A 19775-nucleotide genomic window follows, 5' to 3' on the forward strand; every position below is an offset into this window, starting at 1 on the left:
CGCAACAAGAGAAGCCACCACAATGAGAAGCCAGCGCATTGCAATGAAAAGTAGCCCCCCACTTGGTGCAACTAGAGAAAGCCTGCGTGCAGCAACGAAGACCCAATGCAGCCAAAAATAAGTAAGTTAATTAATTTTTTAAAAACACAAAAGAGCTTTAAAAAAAGATAAAACATCTAGAGGGGGAATTCCCTGGCAGTCCAGTGGTTAGCACATTCACTGCCAAGGGTCTGGGTTCCATCCCTGGTTGGGGAACTAAGATCTCTTAAGCCTCGAAGTGTGGCCAAAAAAGAAAAAAAAAGATAACATCTAGAGGAAGATCATGAGGAGTCGACAAGCCTACACACAGTGGGAGGATGGCGACGACTCTGACCCCCTACCTCAATGATTAACTGAGATTACTTCCCTGTTTTCCTTTAAAAAGTTTCATGAAAAGGGAACCCTCCTGCACGGTTGGTGGGAATGTAAATTGATACAGCCACTATGGAGAACAGTATGGGGATTCCTTAAAAAACTAAAAATAGGGCTTCCCTGGTGGCGCAGTGGTTGAGAGTCCGCCTGCCGATGCAGGGGACACGGGTTCGTGCCCCGATCCGGGAAGATCCCACATGCCGCGGAGAGGCTGGGCCCGTGAGCCATGGCTGCTGAGCCTGCGTGTCCGGAGCCTGTGCTCCGCAACGGGAGAGGCCACAACAGTGAGAGGCCCGCGTACCACAAAAACAAAAACAAAAACAAAAACAAAAACAAACAAAAAAAAAAAAACTAAAAATAGAACTACCATATGACCCACCAATCCCACTACTGGGCATATACCCTGAGAAAACCATAATTCAAAAAGAGTCATGTACCACAGTGTTCATTGCAGCTCTATTTACAATCACCAGGACACAGAAGAAACCTAAACGTCCATCGACAGATGAATGGATAAAGAAGATGTGGCACATATATACAATGGAATATTACTCAGCCATAAAAAGGAACGAAATTGAGTTATTTGTAGTGAGGTGGATGGACCTAGAGTCTGTCGTACAGAGTGAAGTAAGTCAGAAAGAGAAAAACAAATACCTTATGCTAATGCATATATACGGAATCTAGAAAAATGGTACTGATGAACCTAGTGGTAGGGCAGGAATAAAGATGCAGACGTTGAGAACGGACTTGAGGACACAGGGAGGGAAGGGGAGGCTGGGACGTAGTGAGCAAGTAGCACTGGCGTATATACACGACCAAATGTAAAACAGATAGTGGGAAGCTGCTGCACAGCACAGGGAGATTGGCTCGGTGCTTTGTGATGACCTAGAGGGGTGGGATAAGGAGGGTGGGAGGGAGGCTCAAGAGGGAGGGGATATGGGGATATATGTATGCATATAGCTCATTTACTTCGTTGTACAGCAGAAATTAACACAACACTGTAAAGCAATTATACTCCAATAAAGATGTATTTAAAAAAAAAAGCTTCATGGCTGAGCAGAATCTTGGGAGGTGGTTTTTGGGGGACACTGAGTCCATTATCTCCCCAGATTGCTGGCATTCTGATTAAAGGCACCTTTCTTCTCTACCATTTATGAGTATGTAATTGATTTTGTAAGCGGTGAGCAGCGGGACACAATTTATTTGGTAACAGGCTCAGTTCTCTCTTAGGAACTCACTTTTTAGAGGAGGGGGGATAGCAAAGTACGCAGTGGTGCAATGGTACACTTTATTCTCTTTAGGGCACAAATCCTGGGCTCTTTTTCTTAGAAAAGCAAGCTCAGGAGCACTGCAGCGAGGGAATTAGTGTAAAATTAATTTCCCCTTAGTTGACTTCTCAATGCAAAGTCAGAGGTGAAGACCATTTTCCAAGACCTCACCTTGACTCCTCCTCCAGCTTCATTTTCAGTCTTCAGAAGTCCCTGAGCTGAGTGCATCAGCCTGAGAGAAGGCTGGCCCTGAGTCAGCCCTGGGGTGGCTGGAAGGAGAGCACTGACCCATGGAGAGGAGGAGATGGGGAAACTGGACTTCCCCAGCTCTATCCAGCACATGCTGTATGATGACCTCTTCCAAATTCCCTAAGGTTATCTTCTTGGGTCAACGTCACGTGTTACCGAGCCCAAGTTTGTACTGCTCTTACTGACACGTTCTTGATATTGAAGCCCACGCTGTCCCCAGGAAGGGCTTTACTCAAAGCTTCATGGTGCGTTTCAACAGACTTTACTTCAGCTGTAACACTGACTGGAGCAAAGGTGACCACCATGCCAGGTTTGAGAACACCAGTCTCCACTCGACCCACAGGGACAGTACAAATACCACCAATTGTGTACACGTCCTGGAGGGGCAGACACAAGGAATACACTGGCTGGTATTTTGACAAGCCAATCTATGGGAGAAGGGATCCTCTTGCCTCCGAGGAGGCTGTTTTAGATGAGGTGTCCCAGCATCCCTTTTTAATGGGATTCATATTGGCCATGTCTTTTGGCCTTACCTGGGATGCTGTTAGCACACACTTCCGGTCTTACCTCTTTGTACACCTCGTGGGATCGGGGGAAAGAGCTGTCTCCTTTCCTGGGGTTTTCATGAGTGCCCTCTGTAGGCTGAAAGCCTGGTCTGGTGGGACTCTGATGTCAAGCTGTTCTGGTGAAAAACTTCAGGGTGAGGTCTATCAGAAAGTTAATCAGCTCATTCCTCCACTGTCAATTTTACCCAAGGCTCCTGTGGGAAATTAGGTGCCTCAAGTCGGAGGGAGCCTCAAGTCCAAGGGCGCCCCTGGGCCTCTTCTTTACAGTGTTCCTCTCCACCATACGAGAGGCTCTTGTCTTATTGTTTTTCTTATGTTTTAGCCTAGGGCAATCTGTTTTCCTTCCCCAATAGTGACTTACAGCCAAAAATCTGGCATTTCATTTTGCATCTTCTTTCTTCTGTTGTTCCCTGTTGAACACCTGAAAAGCAACATCTACCAAGAACGGTTCATTCCAAATGCACTACCTAATCTTTGCAACTTTCTTCTGATATTTGAGGCACTTTGCCCCCCCCCCAAAAAAAGGTCAAATTAACCATTCTAATATATTCAGGGGCCTCGGGATATGCATTAGTATGACATCTGTAGGCCTGATAAATCCCTTCTAAAAATTCACAGAGGTATTCGTTTGTTTTGCTGAATTTCTTGAATTTTGTTCAAAGTCTTGCTTTGGTTCCCTTTTCAAAGCCCGCACTAACATGCACTAACATGTTAATGCTCCAATAAGGGCAGTCCTCCCTCATTGGGGCCACAATTTGGTTCAGCTGTGGGTGCTGCCAAGTGGGCTTCAGGTGTAGAGGATCCTCCCTACAAGGAGGGTTGTGATCTTTCCAGTTAAAAAGTCTGACAAACTCAGCTGGCTGGTCATTTGCATTTAGCCCCCTATATGAGGCAACAGCAATGAAAACTGCCCTGCCCTGCCCTGGGAGTGGCTCCTGGACCAAGCTGGGTGCCCTTTCGGGTCTTAGATGCTGCTACCAGACCAAGTCCCCGTACTCCAGAAAATAACACAGGATTTTCTAATTGATCCTTATAAGGAGGGACAGTCCTGAGCCCCAATGTCGGGAATTGGGGCTGGACAGGAACGGAAGGTGGTGGAAGGGGTGGATATATTGGCATAGCGGCCAGAGTGGCTGGGACAGTGAGCTCACCTGGAGGAGTGAAGGTTTGAAGCAACATATCCTCACTCTCATTCCCTTCCTTTCCTTATTTTCCTTGATGTAATAGCACAAGTGCTTGCACATGAGGGATTTCATCATTCTCCCCCACTTCCTCACAAAATAGCTGGGGAGTCACTCAAAAGCCACTGTAAAACCATAAATAGCAATTGATCACCTCTAACCATTAAAAGGATGCTTTTTGCTTTGGCGTCAACCAACCTGGTGACAAGGCAATTGAAAAGAAACGTGGTCACTGCACTGACGTACAACGATTTAAGATAATTACTAAACTTATGACTGATACCATTTACCAGGATATACTAGCATCTTAGGAATTCCGTATCATTTCTAGAATGTGTATATTAGTAACATTTACCCACATGGTACAGTCTAAAAAGTGTTATCACCACCTATTTGACACTGCTTATCATGTAATTTAACATATTAAATGCCTAATTAGTATTCCTCTCTTGAGGATGGAGAGAAAACAAATAATTTGAGGTGTTCCAGGGACCCTTTGGAAAACCTCAAAGTTAGCTACAGGTCAAATGAACTTCATTTGGAATTCGATTTTTGGGAAGTTTGTCAAAATATAAAAAAGTTTAAACCAGTGGTAATAAAAGATCTTAATGGCAAATACAAATCACTTAAAGAAATTCACAATTACCAAAAGTGGTTCAACAATTACCAAAAGTGGTTCAATATTTTGAGAGAACTTTGTCCTCTTAGAGAGCCAGATTCAGGTTCTGTACCATTTGACCTTTAACATTCATTTTCTTAATTAAATTCAATCTTATCTTAACCAATCCTGACCATGCACAAAACCCTTTCAGTGTTCTTCCTCCAAAAACCTTCCACAATTTTCTGTATCCAGACTAATCTGTCCCTTACTTTCTCTTCCATTCAGAAACAGCCAGCTCGAGGACAAAACCACCTTTTTCCCTTTAACAAAATACATTTTCATTCCTCACACCTTCTTTGCTGAAAACACACATCCTACCTCTTTGCATACTGAAATGTTTCCCTCATCATTTTACTCTCAGTGAAAACCAAGAGGCAAGTAATTGTAAACTGTTGATCATACCAGTATCTCCTGATTGACAAACTTATGCTTTAGTCTTCCTCCCTGCTCAGCAACTAATGTTTGAATATTTTATCCTATTTGAAATGACCCAGATAGTCAATGAATTCTCTTCATTGAACTTAGTTTAAAAATTTCAAGTTGTGAAAATCTGGAGAGACTATTTTAGATAGACATTTCCAAAGCATAAGTATTCCTAGAGAGTTTACCTAAAACTCTTACCTCATTTACCTCTATTTTGTTTATTTAAAAGCTCTGTCATATTGTTATTTTTCTTGCTGACAAATTTTGTAACAGGAATAAGGTCTTATTTAACTTCTAGTAAACCTAGGCACAATAAAAGTATTATACTTAATGTTGATTACTCAAAAGACATGTCTGTATTAATCACACCAACAAGCTTAAGCTAACTTTAATACCAGATATAAATGCAATACTGAATATTTCCTAGATCACGTGAACCCCAAAGTCTTTCTGGTCGATCTCCTCCATATTTGAACATGAATATAAGCACTTAATTTCTTTCAAGCCGATCAAACAGAGCCCCCCCCACACCCCAAATCAATTGTGGCAATGTCGCACATCTACAACGCACGTACAAACTCAAACACAGGGACCTCCCAGTTCCCATTCCAAAATTTCAGCCATGAATCAGGTACAACAATCTAAAATCCATCAGTTACAAAAGAGGTTGGATTGAAATTGGGTTTCTGACAGATGGGACAAATCAAGGTCACCTGTCTAGATGGCTAAACCCTTTTTACTAATATTTATGGAAAAGGCACTTCTATTTCTACTTGTAGCATTTGGTGATTTGGGGAACCAAGTGGAACCTTTCTCTTCTTCCTGGGAATGTCCCACTTTTAGCCAAGAACAGACAGGGTTTTTTGTTCCTTTCCTCCATTTGACATCAGTAAAAATTTTAAATATCAAAAAACTGATTTGGATGTAAATGGAGAAAGAGTACCAAGCAAAATGAAACGAAAAAACCCAAAGGACAAACATAAGATCCTAAATGAACCCTCAGGTTTGGTCTTCGGGTTTTACATATACCAAGGACACAGGAGGCCAAAAATGACGGAATTAACACAGCAAGGGTAGCAGTGCATGGTGCACAGGGTCCCAAGGTAACCCTGCCTAAACCCCTTGTGGAGATCCTAACAGGTACTCTGGCCACACATGGTTACAATAAAATATCATCTTCCTCTCACCCGTGGGTTCATGGCTGTAATCAGATCACTTACCCAAAACGTACCTCACAGCACTTCAGGGATAGTTGAAACAATCCCACCACCCCCCCCCTTTTTTTTTGCAGTACGCAGGCCTCTCACTGTTGTGGCCTCTCCCGTTGCGGAGCACAGGCTCTGGACGCGCAGGCTCAGCGGCCATGGCTCACGGGCCCAGCCGCTCAGCGGCATATGGGATCTTCCCGGACCAGGGCACAAACCCGTGTCCCCTGCATCGGCAGGCGGACTCTCAACCACTGCGCCACCAGGAAAGCCCACACTCCCCATTTTTAAAGACAGAAGTTCAAGACAAACAAAACACAAACTGCACACACAAATGCTAGCATCCAAACAAAGAAACAAAGAAACAAACCGGTTCCCAAATCGGGGAAAAGTCCAACAACTCTTTCCTCTCTCCAACAGGGCACCCCAAACAAACTGACTTATGCTGGGGAAAAAGCCTCAAACAGAGAGGAAATGCAACTATCTCCAACAGGGTACCTCAAACAAGTTGGCTTATTCCGGAGAAAAAGCCCCAAACGGAAGGGAAATAAAATACCCAGATGTACACAGGGGAGCAACTTACCTTACTTTATCGAGCCCATCAGTTCCCAAATGTCGATTCCTTGCTCCGACTGCCAAGTGCTGGGGCAGCTGGTGCTGCTTTGGGGAATTTTGAAGGGTAGATCCTCAGGACAAGTGGTCCCGGCAGCTGTTAGGGCCTTATCTGGATAGCCATGAGTAGCAAGGCTCCTGGATGGCTGGCTGGCCAACATTTGTTTCCAAGTCCAAGCTCCTACTGCTTGCTGCAGGACAAGCCAATGAATCGAGAGACGAGTTGCTGGGGCAAGGAATGGCGACTTTGGTAGGGAAGCCAACAGACCGAGAAGATGGTGGACTTGTGTCTCCAAAAAACATCTTGCCTGAGTTGGAACTCAGGCTTCTTTTAACTAAAAGGAGAGGGAGTCGAGTCAAACGTTTCCTGGCTCCCGTCAGCCTCCGGTGGGGATGTGTTTCTTTCTTCCTCCCTGCAGTCATTCACAGGTGGGCCTGGTCAGGATGATTCCTGTGAGCTAAACAAGGGTATTTTAGCTTAATGCTTGTTACCTACCTGGGAGACAGAGCTCCCAGAGATGGGCCAGAATGTTTAATTTAAGCTTATAGGCAATGTCCCTTTACTGATTAACTTGTATAGCATACAAAGCTTTTTCCCTGTTACACAGGGACTAGGGCAAGGAAGGACACTGCAACAACTGTGGATGAGGAAAGAGAACTGTTAAAGTGTGTCCAGCGCGACAGAGGGACTTATTAAGTTGGAGATTCTCATCCTGCACTCCCAAAGATGCCCAGCGGGCTTCCCTGGTGGCGCAGTGGTTGAGAGTCCGCCTGCCGATGCAGGGGACACGGGTTCGTGCCCCGATCCCGGAAGATCCCACATGCCGCGGAGCGGCTGGGCCCGCGAGCCATGGCCGCGGAGCCTGTGTGTCCGGAGCCTGTGTGTCCGGAGCCTGTGCTCCGCAACGGGAGAGGCCACAGCAGTGAGAGGCCCGCGTACAGCAAAAAAAAAAAAAGATGCCCAGCAATCACCAGGACTCACTACTTCCAAAAGATTCTCCCGATGATTCTGATGCAGGGGGGTCTATGTAAAAGTTTTTTGTGGAAACATTTCTTTAGAAACCCTAATGGGGTTCCCTCCAGGCTGGTTGTCTAGAGTGACAGAATCAGGATAAGAGATGGGAGGTGGGGTGGAGAGAACAACGGTATTTGAGTAGCATATAAGTCATCTGTTGCTATATAACAGTCTATCTCAAATCAACAACACTTATTTAGCTCGAGTCCACTGGTTGATTCTTTTCACCTGTGCTAGGCTCAGCCAAGCTGCGATGGATTTACTCACATGTCCGGGGTCAGGTTGCCGATGGGCTGGATGATTCAAGATGGCCTCTCTCTCAGCTGGGTCTTTTGGGGTCCTGGGCCATGTCATCTAGCAGAATAGTCAGGGTTTGAGCACATGGAGGCAGATTCCAGGAGTAACAAGAGATTTTCAACTTTCCTCTTGCCTCAACTTTTTTTTTTTTTTTTTTTTTTTTTGGTACGCGGGCCTCTCACTGTTGTGGCCTCTCCCGCTGCGGAGCACAGGCTCCAGACGCGCAGGCTCAGCGGCCATGGCTCACGGGCCCAGCCGCTCCGCGGCATGTGGGATCCTCCCGGACTGGGGCACGAACCCGTGTCCCCTGCATCGACAGGCGGACTCTGAACCACTGCACCACCAGGGAAGCCCTTGCCTCACCTTTGATATCTTTTTCTTGGCCAAAACAAGTCACCTGTCCAAGCCCAGCCTCAGGAGTTGAGGGTTCCCCAAGATCGTGGATATAGGAAGGCACGAGCAAACACAGGGGCCGAAGTCTACCCCACGGAGGAATGAGAAGACACAAAAGACAACTAATTATAAAATAAAAATAAATAGGAGGTTCCTGAGATTGAGTGGGGCAGGTGATCTCGACCCTGACTTCAGAAGGAAAGAGTACCGGCCAAGGCACCTGGAGCCCAGGTCCACTGAGGGAGGGTTTGGAGGAAGAGCTATGGGAGCCTAAAGTCAGGGAAGCTCCCTCCCCCAGTCCTCCACAGCCTCTAAAACCAGAGCCTGTATTCAAATAGGTCTGAAAGAGCCACAGTAAGACGGGGAACTGGGTCCAGTCCAGGATCCCTCGCTGCTTCTGTGGGCACAGGGCTGAGGCCATTGGGGCTTCTGGGCTCTCAGCAGGAGCGGCCCCGGACCTGGGAGCCAGCTGAACTCCCTGAAGGCCCAACTCTCCCAGGGACAGTCCAGGGGCCTCGGCCTCCTCCGCCTACCAGACCTGCCCCTCACTGGCGGCCGCTGCCCGCAGCCGGCCTGGAGGATGCTCAGGAGCGCCCTGGCTCTTGGTCATCTCCTGGTCTCGGTCTTTTTGCAGCTGGCGGGCGGGCGGACTCCCTGTCGGATTCCGTCACTCCAGGTCCTGGCCTGACACGGCGCCTACTCCTTGGCCTCCTGGTTCCATTTGCCTCAGCTCTGTACCCTGGACATAGACGGGACCTCTCTCTGCAACTATCTGCGACTCCAAGGGCCTCAGCCAATCCCCAACTGTCCCAGCCAATCAACAAGGGCCCCAGCCAATCAACAAGGGCTGCACCCCCACCCCCCCAATGGCTCTAGCCAATCAACAATGGCCCCAGCCAATCAACAACAGCTCTAGCCGATCCCCAATGGCCCCAGCCAATCAACAACAGCTCTAGCCGATCCCCAACGGCCCCAGCCAATTCACAACGGCCCCAACCAAACCCCAAGGCCTACATCCGGACCCCAGCGACTCTCAACGACCCTGGATCTTAACCTCCATTTCTGGCGGGGTGGGCGCTGATGCTGGGTGGGGTCCTTAGAGGAGACAGTGTTTAGGGGGCTGGAAGCTGACAGGTGAAGACGGTCTTCAGGGTGTCGTGTCGTAAGCTAAGGATAAGGACGGCGTGATATCCTGGAGGGGTGCCTGGAGAAGGTCATGACTTTGGAAACCTTTCTCGTCACTAGTGTGCGGCTGGACCTTAGAAGCAGAGGAACGGGTGAAGAGAGACACGAATGGGTAGGAAAGTAGAGGCTAGATCCTGAGGCCTCCATGTCCGGAAAGAAGAGGGCTGAGGGGTGCCATCAGATGTGTGATGTAGAAGGAAGTTCTGGGAACAGTGAGGGCAATGGACAAAGTTCTCGGGCAAGTCTGTGACAGGAAGCTGGCCAGGAGATTGTGTGGGTGACCTAGGTAGAGGGGAGCCCGACCTGGGCTAGGGATGGCCCTTACGGTGGAGAATGGCCGACTTTTTTTTTTTTTAAAGCTATAAACAAGAAGTATGAATATATGTCACAGACCAATCATTCTGATGGGGGTGGGGCTGGGAGGACATCCAGCCAAGGGTGAAGATGGCTGAGTTTAGTAGCTGGCTTATCCTCTGCCTTTAACTGAGGCAGGGGTAAAGGAAGTCGGGGGTATGCTGGAGAGAAAGGGGTGTGTACAGTTCAATTTGAGAGATGCTTCATTTGTAAACAGAGATACTCTGGGCTCACCCAAGATTCACAGGGAGAGGTCCAGTGTGTGGACAGGGCATCAGAAATGGGCTGGATTCATCAACATAAATGTGGAGCCACGGAACTGGATGAGATCTGAGAGAGGTGAGCTCAGAAATTGGTGGACAGCCCCATCCCAGGGCCAGGTAGAGGGAGAGAAACTTCGTCGGAGTCTGAGGAGGTCAGGGGAGAGAAAATGAAGAAAATCCTACGTAAAGTTGTCTTAAAGGCTGATGAAAAAGCCATCAAGTTTGGAACAAACATTTGTCAACACTCATGGAAACTGAAATGTGATCCCACTTTTCCGTATCTACCAAGAAGTAGGAAGCACGTAACAGCAGAGGTGGAGGGGAGGGCAGCGGTCTACTCCCACCGGCAACAGGAGTGCGTGGTGCAGACTATAAAAAGTCACCTCACTTAAAGCCTTTCCGCTAATTATCATCATGAGAAAGAAATTCTAGAAGTCCTTGATAAACTACTTCTCTCCATTGTAGCCAACTGCTGCCATATACCCCTCCAGCTTGGCCTGGCACTGGGTACCAGCATTATTGCAGCATCATTTATAATAGAGGAACTTGGGGGAAAACCTTCATGTCCATCCACAGGGGAAAGGCAGAATCATAGATGATATCTACATGTGATGACACAGGACATCCAGCAGTTAAAAGGAATTCACATACCTGTACATCTGAATAGATCCTAAAAACACTGCTGAAAAAGCCAAAAGTGCACGAATATATTCATGTTGACCCCTACTAAGAGGCAGTACCTCACATGTATTAAGGAATAAACATACAAATCTGAATGTGTAATGAAAGGACTGGAGATCCGCCACATAGCAGTTACTACTGAGAAGGACTTGAGGGCTCTGGGGTTGGGAGTGGTATTAAAGAGGACTTGAACTTGGAGTTAAAAAAAAAAGAAAAAAGACAAATGTAAGTTACTGGTATAATTAAAAGTGATACAACTGAAAGTAAACAATTTTTTTCTAAGTACTTATGAAGAATAATGGCCTAAGCCTCTTACTCCACTGTTTAGAAGTTTAGATCACTGTTTGATCCTCCCTTGTGTTTTCCTTTGCCTTTATCTTGTGGATAATTGCAAATTCATACCAATCAGGTATTGTGAACAGCAAGCAGAAATGATAAGTTCTGAAATATTTGAAGGCTGGGACTCACTGCACCAAAAAAAATCCGTAACAGTATTTTTTATGCATATTAAATGAGGGTGGATATATTTTAGATAGTCTGCTAATTTCTGGACGGTTTGATTTTGTAATTATTTTTGTTAACATGATAAAGACCTTTTGGTCTGGCATGACTAAATGCGCTAGTTAGGATTTTGCTCTGAGTTTTGCAGGCTGGAATCTGGATTGTATAATCAAAGGCAGGTTTTTCATCTGAAAGCATGTTGAAATGCTTTGGCTAATAAAGATATCCCTCAATAGGATGGGTTGCATTTTCTTTTTCCCGTAACTCAGTATTCTTTACAAGGCTCTCCAGCAAAGCAGCCCCTCCCCTTTAGCCGGGGAGGAAAAGAGGAGCCTGCACTCAAATCTAACAGGGTCTGGGAAAGTAGCCCAAATAAAGAAGAATAGTATTTCTTTAAAAGCTCTTGTTTCTTTTTAAAAATAAGAAATTTACTCCATAATACATCTGAGTAAAATTGACACTGCATGCAAATGCACCATTTTATTCCTGAAATCCCAAATACCCCTGGGGTCCTCTTATGCTCCACCGCAATAAACACAGCACGATCGTATTCTGGAAACTGTGTGTAGAATCCTAATATTGTTTGAGAATTTACAAAACATAGCTTAAACATCTTATTTAAAATCAGGGATAGGAGAAACTTTCTTTTTATGTAACTTCATCTTAAATACTAAATAGAGGAGAAGTTCAATGTTTTTTTCCCCCAAATTCACTGAATTTGCAGAAAAGATTAGCGGGTGAATTTGAAACAGAAGCAAAATCCTGTGACAATTTGTATTTTTGAAATAACAAATAAACTACCAGCTGAGTTCTTTCCTACAATGCCAATTTGGATTACTGAATATCAACTATAATCACTAAAGAATTATCATGTTAGCTATGGAATTACTATTAAATTGTTAGGTGTGATAATAGCATTGTGGTCAATTTAAAAAGTCATAATTTGTTAGAGATACATACAGTACATAGTGCAGATTTGTGGGTGAAATAATATGATGGCTGAGATTTGATTTTAAAACTTCTGACCCACCCCCAGCAAAAAAAAAAGTGTATGTGGGTGGGGAGAGGGTGAGTGAGGATTAGGTATAAATGAAACAAGAAAGGCAAATGTCGATAGTTACTGAAACTAGGTAAAAAAATACAAAAATTCCCCTCCTAATCTTCTGTACATTTAAAATTCTTCATAATAAAGACAAACTACCAAGTTATGTTGAACACTGGCATTCACTAAAATTTCCTAAGAAAAAAAATAGAATTAACCAATATCAAATATTTAATTAAAAATACTGACCATAAAATACAGCCTTCACAGTGGGTTTCCTGAAATATTCTGTTTTCAACCAAAGTATTTGTGGGATCTTGGTTTTCGGCCTTGTGGGTGTTTTTTAAAGTCAACCACTGCAATTAACTAATATTCAAAATGGTAATAATTTGTGAAGAGATTAGAATCCCATGTCATAAAAGGATTATGATTGCGACTTGCTGGGCTCAAATCTGTACAAAGGCTGGTGGCACTTGTAATTAGATGCAAAATCACACTTTGTATGATTAACAAAGACACTGCAGATGCAGAGAGATGCAACAAGTTCCTTATTTGCAAGCCTGGATGCCCGGCCTTTCAGTGTTCAGTTCCTCCAATCACTGGTTCCAAGTCTATAGCCTCACATGTGAGGACTTAACTGTTTACTTGTATCACTGGAATTGGATATGCACTTATTTGTAATCTCCAAATGGTCAAGCATAAAGTTATTTTCCTTTAATAATCAAAATGAATGTTACATATTTACATACATATACTATATATTTACATATATACTATACAATTTAGTATATACTGTATGTATAATCTGTTCATATTATTTTAAAAAAGAGAGTATTTCTTGATGCTAATAAACTAAAACTGAGTGGCTGGGTAACACTTTCATAGGGAGATGTCCTGAGTTTCAGCAACTGTTAATGGACTTGCTAAAGCAGAAGCTGCTAGTAGGAACAAGGCATCTGATTTGGCAGCAAACACTTCGCTAAATCATGCCAGACTTCAGGATGACCTGGGGCTAGGTTAGGGTTCTGGATGAGGAAATCTGACTTCCCATACAAGGTAGATACAGACCCCAAGTTCGATGAGGCCCCCCATTATATGAACACAAAAAGGGCAAGGCTCACAGGAAGACTGTCCTGTGGTCTAGCCTTAGATTGGGTCCCACCAGGAGCAGACCCAGGGACACGGAGTCTAGTACAAGTAAGTTATTGGGGAGGTGATGACAGGGGGCCCCCACAAGTAGGGGAGTGGGGAAGGGAGACGGAGCTGGGCGCCTCACTGAGCAGGCAATTGGGGCTGCAGCCACTGGAAACTGAGAGGCAGCGCAGGACACAAGTATCTCAGTGGAAGGGTGATGGCGCAGGGGATTAACAAGTTTCTCGGGTTTGACGATGACTGTGATTTGCTGAAACTTCAAAGACAAGTCTTCAGTGCTCCATTCTTTGAATATTTTACTTAAGGAGTTCTAATTCATTTTGAACAAAACGCAACCAAAATTTAAAGTAATTCATTTACGAAAGTGAGTAGGGCCACAGTTTGATTTATAAAGTAGTTTTTCAAAGGCTCAAACTTTTCCAAAATCTGATGATTAGCAGCAAATTTCAAACGAAAAATGAACAAACTTAAAAGGGCAATCATTTGATCTTCACAGAATGCTCTGTAAATGCACATCCTGTAGCTGCACCTGTTTAACTGCCATTCTAGGACGCAGTCTTCTTAAAATACTTACTTTTGAAGTGGACACTGATGCTTTGTCAGCGGATTTCTCTCCTTTTTGGGGGGTGTGGGAAGATCACCGACATCACCACAGAGCCTACAGTGGTATGTAAATTCTTATATACATTTTGTGCAAGTTACAGATTCATCACCACCTTTCTGGAGAAACTGAGATTCAATGCTTAGTTTTCTATTAAACCTTGGCTTTCATTTATTTGAGCTCTTTGTCATCAAAAACTTTACTGCAAAATGCAAAAACCATTGCCAAATAGTTAAATAGTTGCATATTTATATCTTACAAAGAAATCTAAAAACCACTGTAGCAAAAGCCATCAGACTGCTCTTTGTCACTGTGCATCTGGCTGGTACTCAAGCCTCCCACAGAGGCAGCAGCTTGGAGTACTTCTCTCACCATCTGAGATAAGTAGGTATTGACCGTCCCCAGGTCCTCGAGTCCCAGCTCACTATACTTTTAGCAAATATCCTGATGCTGTTTTTGAAAGGGAGGCATTAGTTAAAGTGCTGTTTCTGGAAAGAGTAGAGAAAAGAGAGATAGTTACTGGGATCATCTTTCAGACTTAAGCACGTCTAAGTGAGAGTTCCTTTTACTGCACGTGTGTCTCACACACCAGCAGGAGAGTTCATGGCAGAATCGGATGTACACAGTGGAGGCCTACCAAACTCGTCCTGGCTTATTCCAATGTAGTGATTAAAAATAATATTTTGTTACAAAATAAAAATTTCACACACATGATAAACCAGAAGGGACACAGGGAAAGGAGACACAAACTACTCCTGCCCAGGCCCATGGGGATGTTTGCTCACCTGTCAGGCATGTCATCCAGCTACAGCTGCTTGTGAGCCTTGGTGGAGTGAGGAAGGTGCTTTGGCTAACACCTCACCATTTCTGCCAGGCTGCAATCTAGAAAAATCCCATTCCCAAGCCAGTAATAATAAGTACTCCTTATTCCATACATTTTATCACCATCCACCTGGCAGTGATGACTTTGTGCTGTTTCTTCCCGCTCGGCCTGGCCACATCCCGTGTATATAGCCAGGCAGATACAACCTATTATAGCCATGTTCCCAAGATAAATGATAACTGGTCCTCAAGTAAGAGGGCTTGCCAGCACCTCTTAAGACAGACATTTGATAAAAAGGACATTTGATTCTTTTCAGGGGTGAAATATTTCAGAAGAAAGAAAATGACACTGTCCCAGAACTTTCAAAGATATCACAGGCGCATTTGGTTTGTGGACTTTGTCACACACAGTTCATCCTGTATTCACCTGGTAATTGGAGTGGCCATCCATATCAGCTAATTGGCTTTATCCAAAGGAAAAATAAAACTTCCTGTATCTTTATGAGAGGAGGTTGGGGCGCCATCTTCCTTGGTGATGATATTTCAAGAGTCGGCTCCCAGGTCCCTGAGGAAGACACTCCTGGGCTGGAAAGCTGGCAAGAGGCTTAGTGAGTTTTTAAAAGGATTTATATACATTTTGAAGAGACAGAGAAAGAACGTATATTTACACATTTTCTAAAGTAAATGCTCTAAGAAGAAGGGGTGGGGAGAGTCCTTTATTTTCAACAAGTAGAATTAAGTCTCTTAAAAAATCTGGGACTTCCCTGGCAGTCCAGTGGTTAAGACTCCATGCTTCCACTGCAGGGGGCGCCGGTTTGATCCCTGGTCAGGGAACTAAGATCCCACATGCCTCACCGAGGCAAAAAAAAAAAAAAGTCTTTCTTATTTTTAATTTGTATTTATCCTTACACAAGTAATGTAGGCAGCCTCCCCAAGGAACGCAAGCTGGGAAAGGTAAGGGAACATTTTCTTCCCTAGAGTCTCAAAAGGAATGGGGAACTCTGGAATGCCTTCCAGAACTGTAAGATAATAGATTTGTGTTTCTTTAAACCACTGTTTGAGGCACTTTGTTACATTAGGATTAGGAAACTAATAAACTCCGAATCACATGATAAGAAAAGAAATACTATGTGTACAGAGTAGATCACTATTATATTTTATATATTTATAATCTATACTAATATATATATATATAATAACATGCTAACAGTATATATGAAAATCACTTCAGAAATATATTTGACATTTTTGTGATCGCTAGTGTTTTCATCATCGACTCTGTCTGCTGAAGTAGATCAGAGTTTTAAGTGAGATACATTTAAGTTAAAAATAGATGTATTACAGTTATATAACACGAAAAAAAATTTTTTAACATCTTTATTGGAGTATAATTGCTTTACAATGGTGTGTTAGTTTCTGCTGTATAACAAAGTGATTCAGCTATATGTATACATATATCCCCATATCCCCTCCCTCTTGCGTCTCCCTCCCACCCTCCCTATCCCACCCCTCTAGGTGGACACAAAGCACGGAGCTGATCTCCCTGTGCTATGCGGCTGCTTCCCACTAGCTAGCTATTTTACATTTGGTAGTGTATATATGTCCATGTCACTCTCTCTGTTTAAGTTTATAACATGAATATTTATTACACATAGGAGTCAGTTCCAACCATGTTGCCTCTCTTCCATTCCCCATGGAGACCAGCTTCTATCACCCAGAAATTGTTTAGCTGCTAGTTACAGAGGCCTCAAATAACTGTGCCTTAATTAAGATGGGGACATATTTTTCACTCTTTTAAAGGGACTTCCAGAGCTAGGCAACCTGGAGATTGTTTGGAGGCTCTATCTGGCTGCTTTCAGTGTTCTAGGGTCCTCCTTTGTTGTTTTTTGGGGGTGTTTTTTTTTTTTGTTGTTGTTGTTTTGTTGCTGTGTTGTTGAACTGAGCGGCTTGTGGGATCTTAGTTCCCTGACCGGGGACTGAACCAGGCCCTCAGCAGTGAGAGGGCGGAGTCCTAACCACTGGACCGCCAGGGAAGTCCCCAAGGTCCTCCTCTTTGCGCTCTGCTGCCTTGGTTTTTATTCCCATCGTTGTAAGATGGCCACTGTGGCTCCATTTGCAATACCTCATGTTACAGGCAGGAGAAGGGGGAAAAGGGAAGGGGCAAGGGCGCCTGCCAGCTGAGCAAGTCCCCGTAAAGAGTCCCCCAAAGGCCCACCAAGGTGTCTGCTTCCACATCAGGGGACCACCATGGGTGGCAAGGCTGGGATGTGTAGGTTCTTTTACCAGCTGAGCACGTGGCTGCTCCGATATTAGAGGGGTTCTGTGACAAAGAAGGAAAGGTGGAGGAGGTCTTGGGGGGCAATTAGTGGTTTGTGGTACAGGGTTCCTCCCAGGTAGCCCAGGACATTTCAGATGCTCTGCCCTGCCCTCCAGCTGTCACACCCAGGTGGGACTGATGTGTCTGGATCAAGGGTTTAGAACAACTCCTGTCTGTTAGTTTTTTGTGCTGTTCTCTGTGTTTTTCATACTGCTGCTCTAGGAGGAAACCTAGGGCTCTTCAGAGTCGCTTCAGGGGTTCCACAGATAATACATTTTCTAGTAAAAGTAAAGACAACGTTGTGTGGCACACCTCTCTCTTTAATGTTTTATATCAGAAATTCTTGAGCATCTCGGTTCAAGGAGCTTTTAGGGTTTCTGTAATTTTTTCACAGCACCCATAGGCCAAAAGAAATCCCTAACAGTTCTTTTTATGAAACAGTTAGGCCCAAATAACTTCATAAGAATTTATGTTCTAACAACTAAGCAGCAATTTGAAAAATACACATAAATTGAAAAGAACAGTAATATTTTTATTTTATTCTTAGATAACCACAGTTACCTACTAACAGACTATGTGCAGGAATCGAATTGTGACAATGTCATTCTTATTTCCTGTTCCACATGATTGTCCTGCAGTACTTGCTTTTTATCAAGCAAATATCTAAAAACCCACCTTTATAAAGAATATGACATCATCTAAAAAAACACAGTACAGGGAATTCCCTGGCAGTCCAGTGGTTAGGACTCAGCACTTCCACTGCAGGGGTCGCAGGTTTGATCCCAGGTTGGGGAACTAAGATCCCGAAAGCCGTGCAGCGTGGCCAAAAACAAAAAACACCACAGTGCAATGTACTGTTAAAATGGTGAACTATCTCAAGCTGCTGGTCCATGGGGTGTCGGACAGAGGTCTGTTGAGTTTTTCTTGACATTTTAAATGTTCCATGGCACACTGTGAGCCTGCTGTGCACACCAGGGATTCCTGCAGTGTTTGAGAACCATGGGTTTTGTACATAGAAGTGCTCTGTGATGTGTTACCTGGGATCCTACAGTGGCCCATCACAGCTTGTTGGCTTGGGAGGAGCAAACCCTGAATAGCGGGCACACCGCGGAGGGGTGAACAGGACGTGGCCATGAATGCACTCGTGTGCAAATAAATCTTTTTTTTTTTTTTTTGCAGTACGCGGGCCTCTCACTGTTGTGGCCTCTCCCTTTGCAGAGCACAGGCTCCGGACGCGCAGGCCCAGCGGCCATGGCTCACGGGCCCAGCCGCTCCACGGCATGTGGGATCTTCCCGGACCGGGGCATGAACCCGTGTCCCCTGCATCGGCAGGCGGACCCTCAACCACTGCGCCACCAGGGAAGCCCTAAATAAATCTTTACTTTACTTTCCAAACAAACTTATTGTACTTTCTAATACAACTCTAAACCTGGACACTCACTCCATTTGCCCTTGTCACTGTGAAGATATGGACAACACTGTGTGAGAGAAGAAAATGCCACCCAATGACAGGACTCAGACAAAACCAGAGGAGTTAAGTCCCCACCATTATTTTACTTGGAGTGAATGAGGCTCTTCTTTACAAACAACAGCTGCTTGTGACACATGTTCAATATATGGGTTTGACCAAGGACAGAATTGCATTCTGCGATTTCTTTTTATGAAGTGGAGAGATGTTGCTCTTCTCTTTACTTCAAGTACTGTGTGAAATTCTCTCAGGTGCTGAATGAGTTCAAGGTGTGGTGTGTCAGGCTCCCAGCTCTTACCTCCCTCAAAGTTATGGTGAAATAACTACTGCACACGATCTGTGAGGAATGACTGAACGTTTTTCCCTTCACATAGCACTTTATAAGTAACTGTCCATTTAATTTTTTTTTCTTTTGGTGGTGCCGCGGGCTTGCGGGATCCTAGTTCCCTGACCAGGGATCAAACCCGTGACCCATGCAGTGGAAGCCTGGAGTCCCAACCACTGGACCTCCAGGGAATTCCCAATAACGGTCCATTTAATTCCCTCTCTGGGATTCAGGGCAGACTCAGCCAAATTTACTGGAAATGAAAACCCACTGGTAACTGGCCTCACCAGGCACTGAACTTTGAGAACAATTTCAATCGGCGGGGACCCTTTTTATTAAAAAGAAATCTTGCAGAAGTCTTGTCATACTCTTAGCCCTCTTTGAGAATTCTGCCCAGTGGAATTGATGAGGCAGGCACTGCTGAGAGGAGGGGGAACCTGGGAGGGAGCAGACGAGGACGGTGGGACGGAGGATTCCCACAGTGAGATGGTCTTCTCCCTGGAGAGCGAGCCTGGCACTGGTCCTGTCTCACCCTAGGACAGGATGCAGATCTTTCTCACACCAGACCACACCAGCCGAGAAGCTGAACTTGACATAAAAGGAAGAGAGTCAATGGGAACTTTGGGTAAAAACTTCAGTAAAGGTTATATTAAATACAGGCTGTTTTCAGTTTAGTCACATGTGTGCTGTCTACACTTTATTATGGATTTCAGATTAACAGGATCAGGAATCAGATTTTTAGTTTGTGAAGGGGCAATACATTAGAGAAGGTAGCTTCTATTA

The sequence above is a fragment of the Mesoplodon mirus genome (assembly GCF_964341445.2).
Source record: "Mesoplodon mirus genome assembly, chromosome: 12".
Lineage (NCBI taxonomy): Eukaryota > Metazoa > Chordata > Mammalia > Artiodactyla > Ziphiidae > Mesoplodon > Mesoplodon mirus.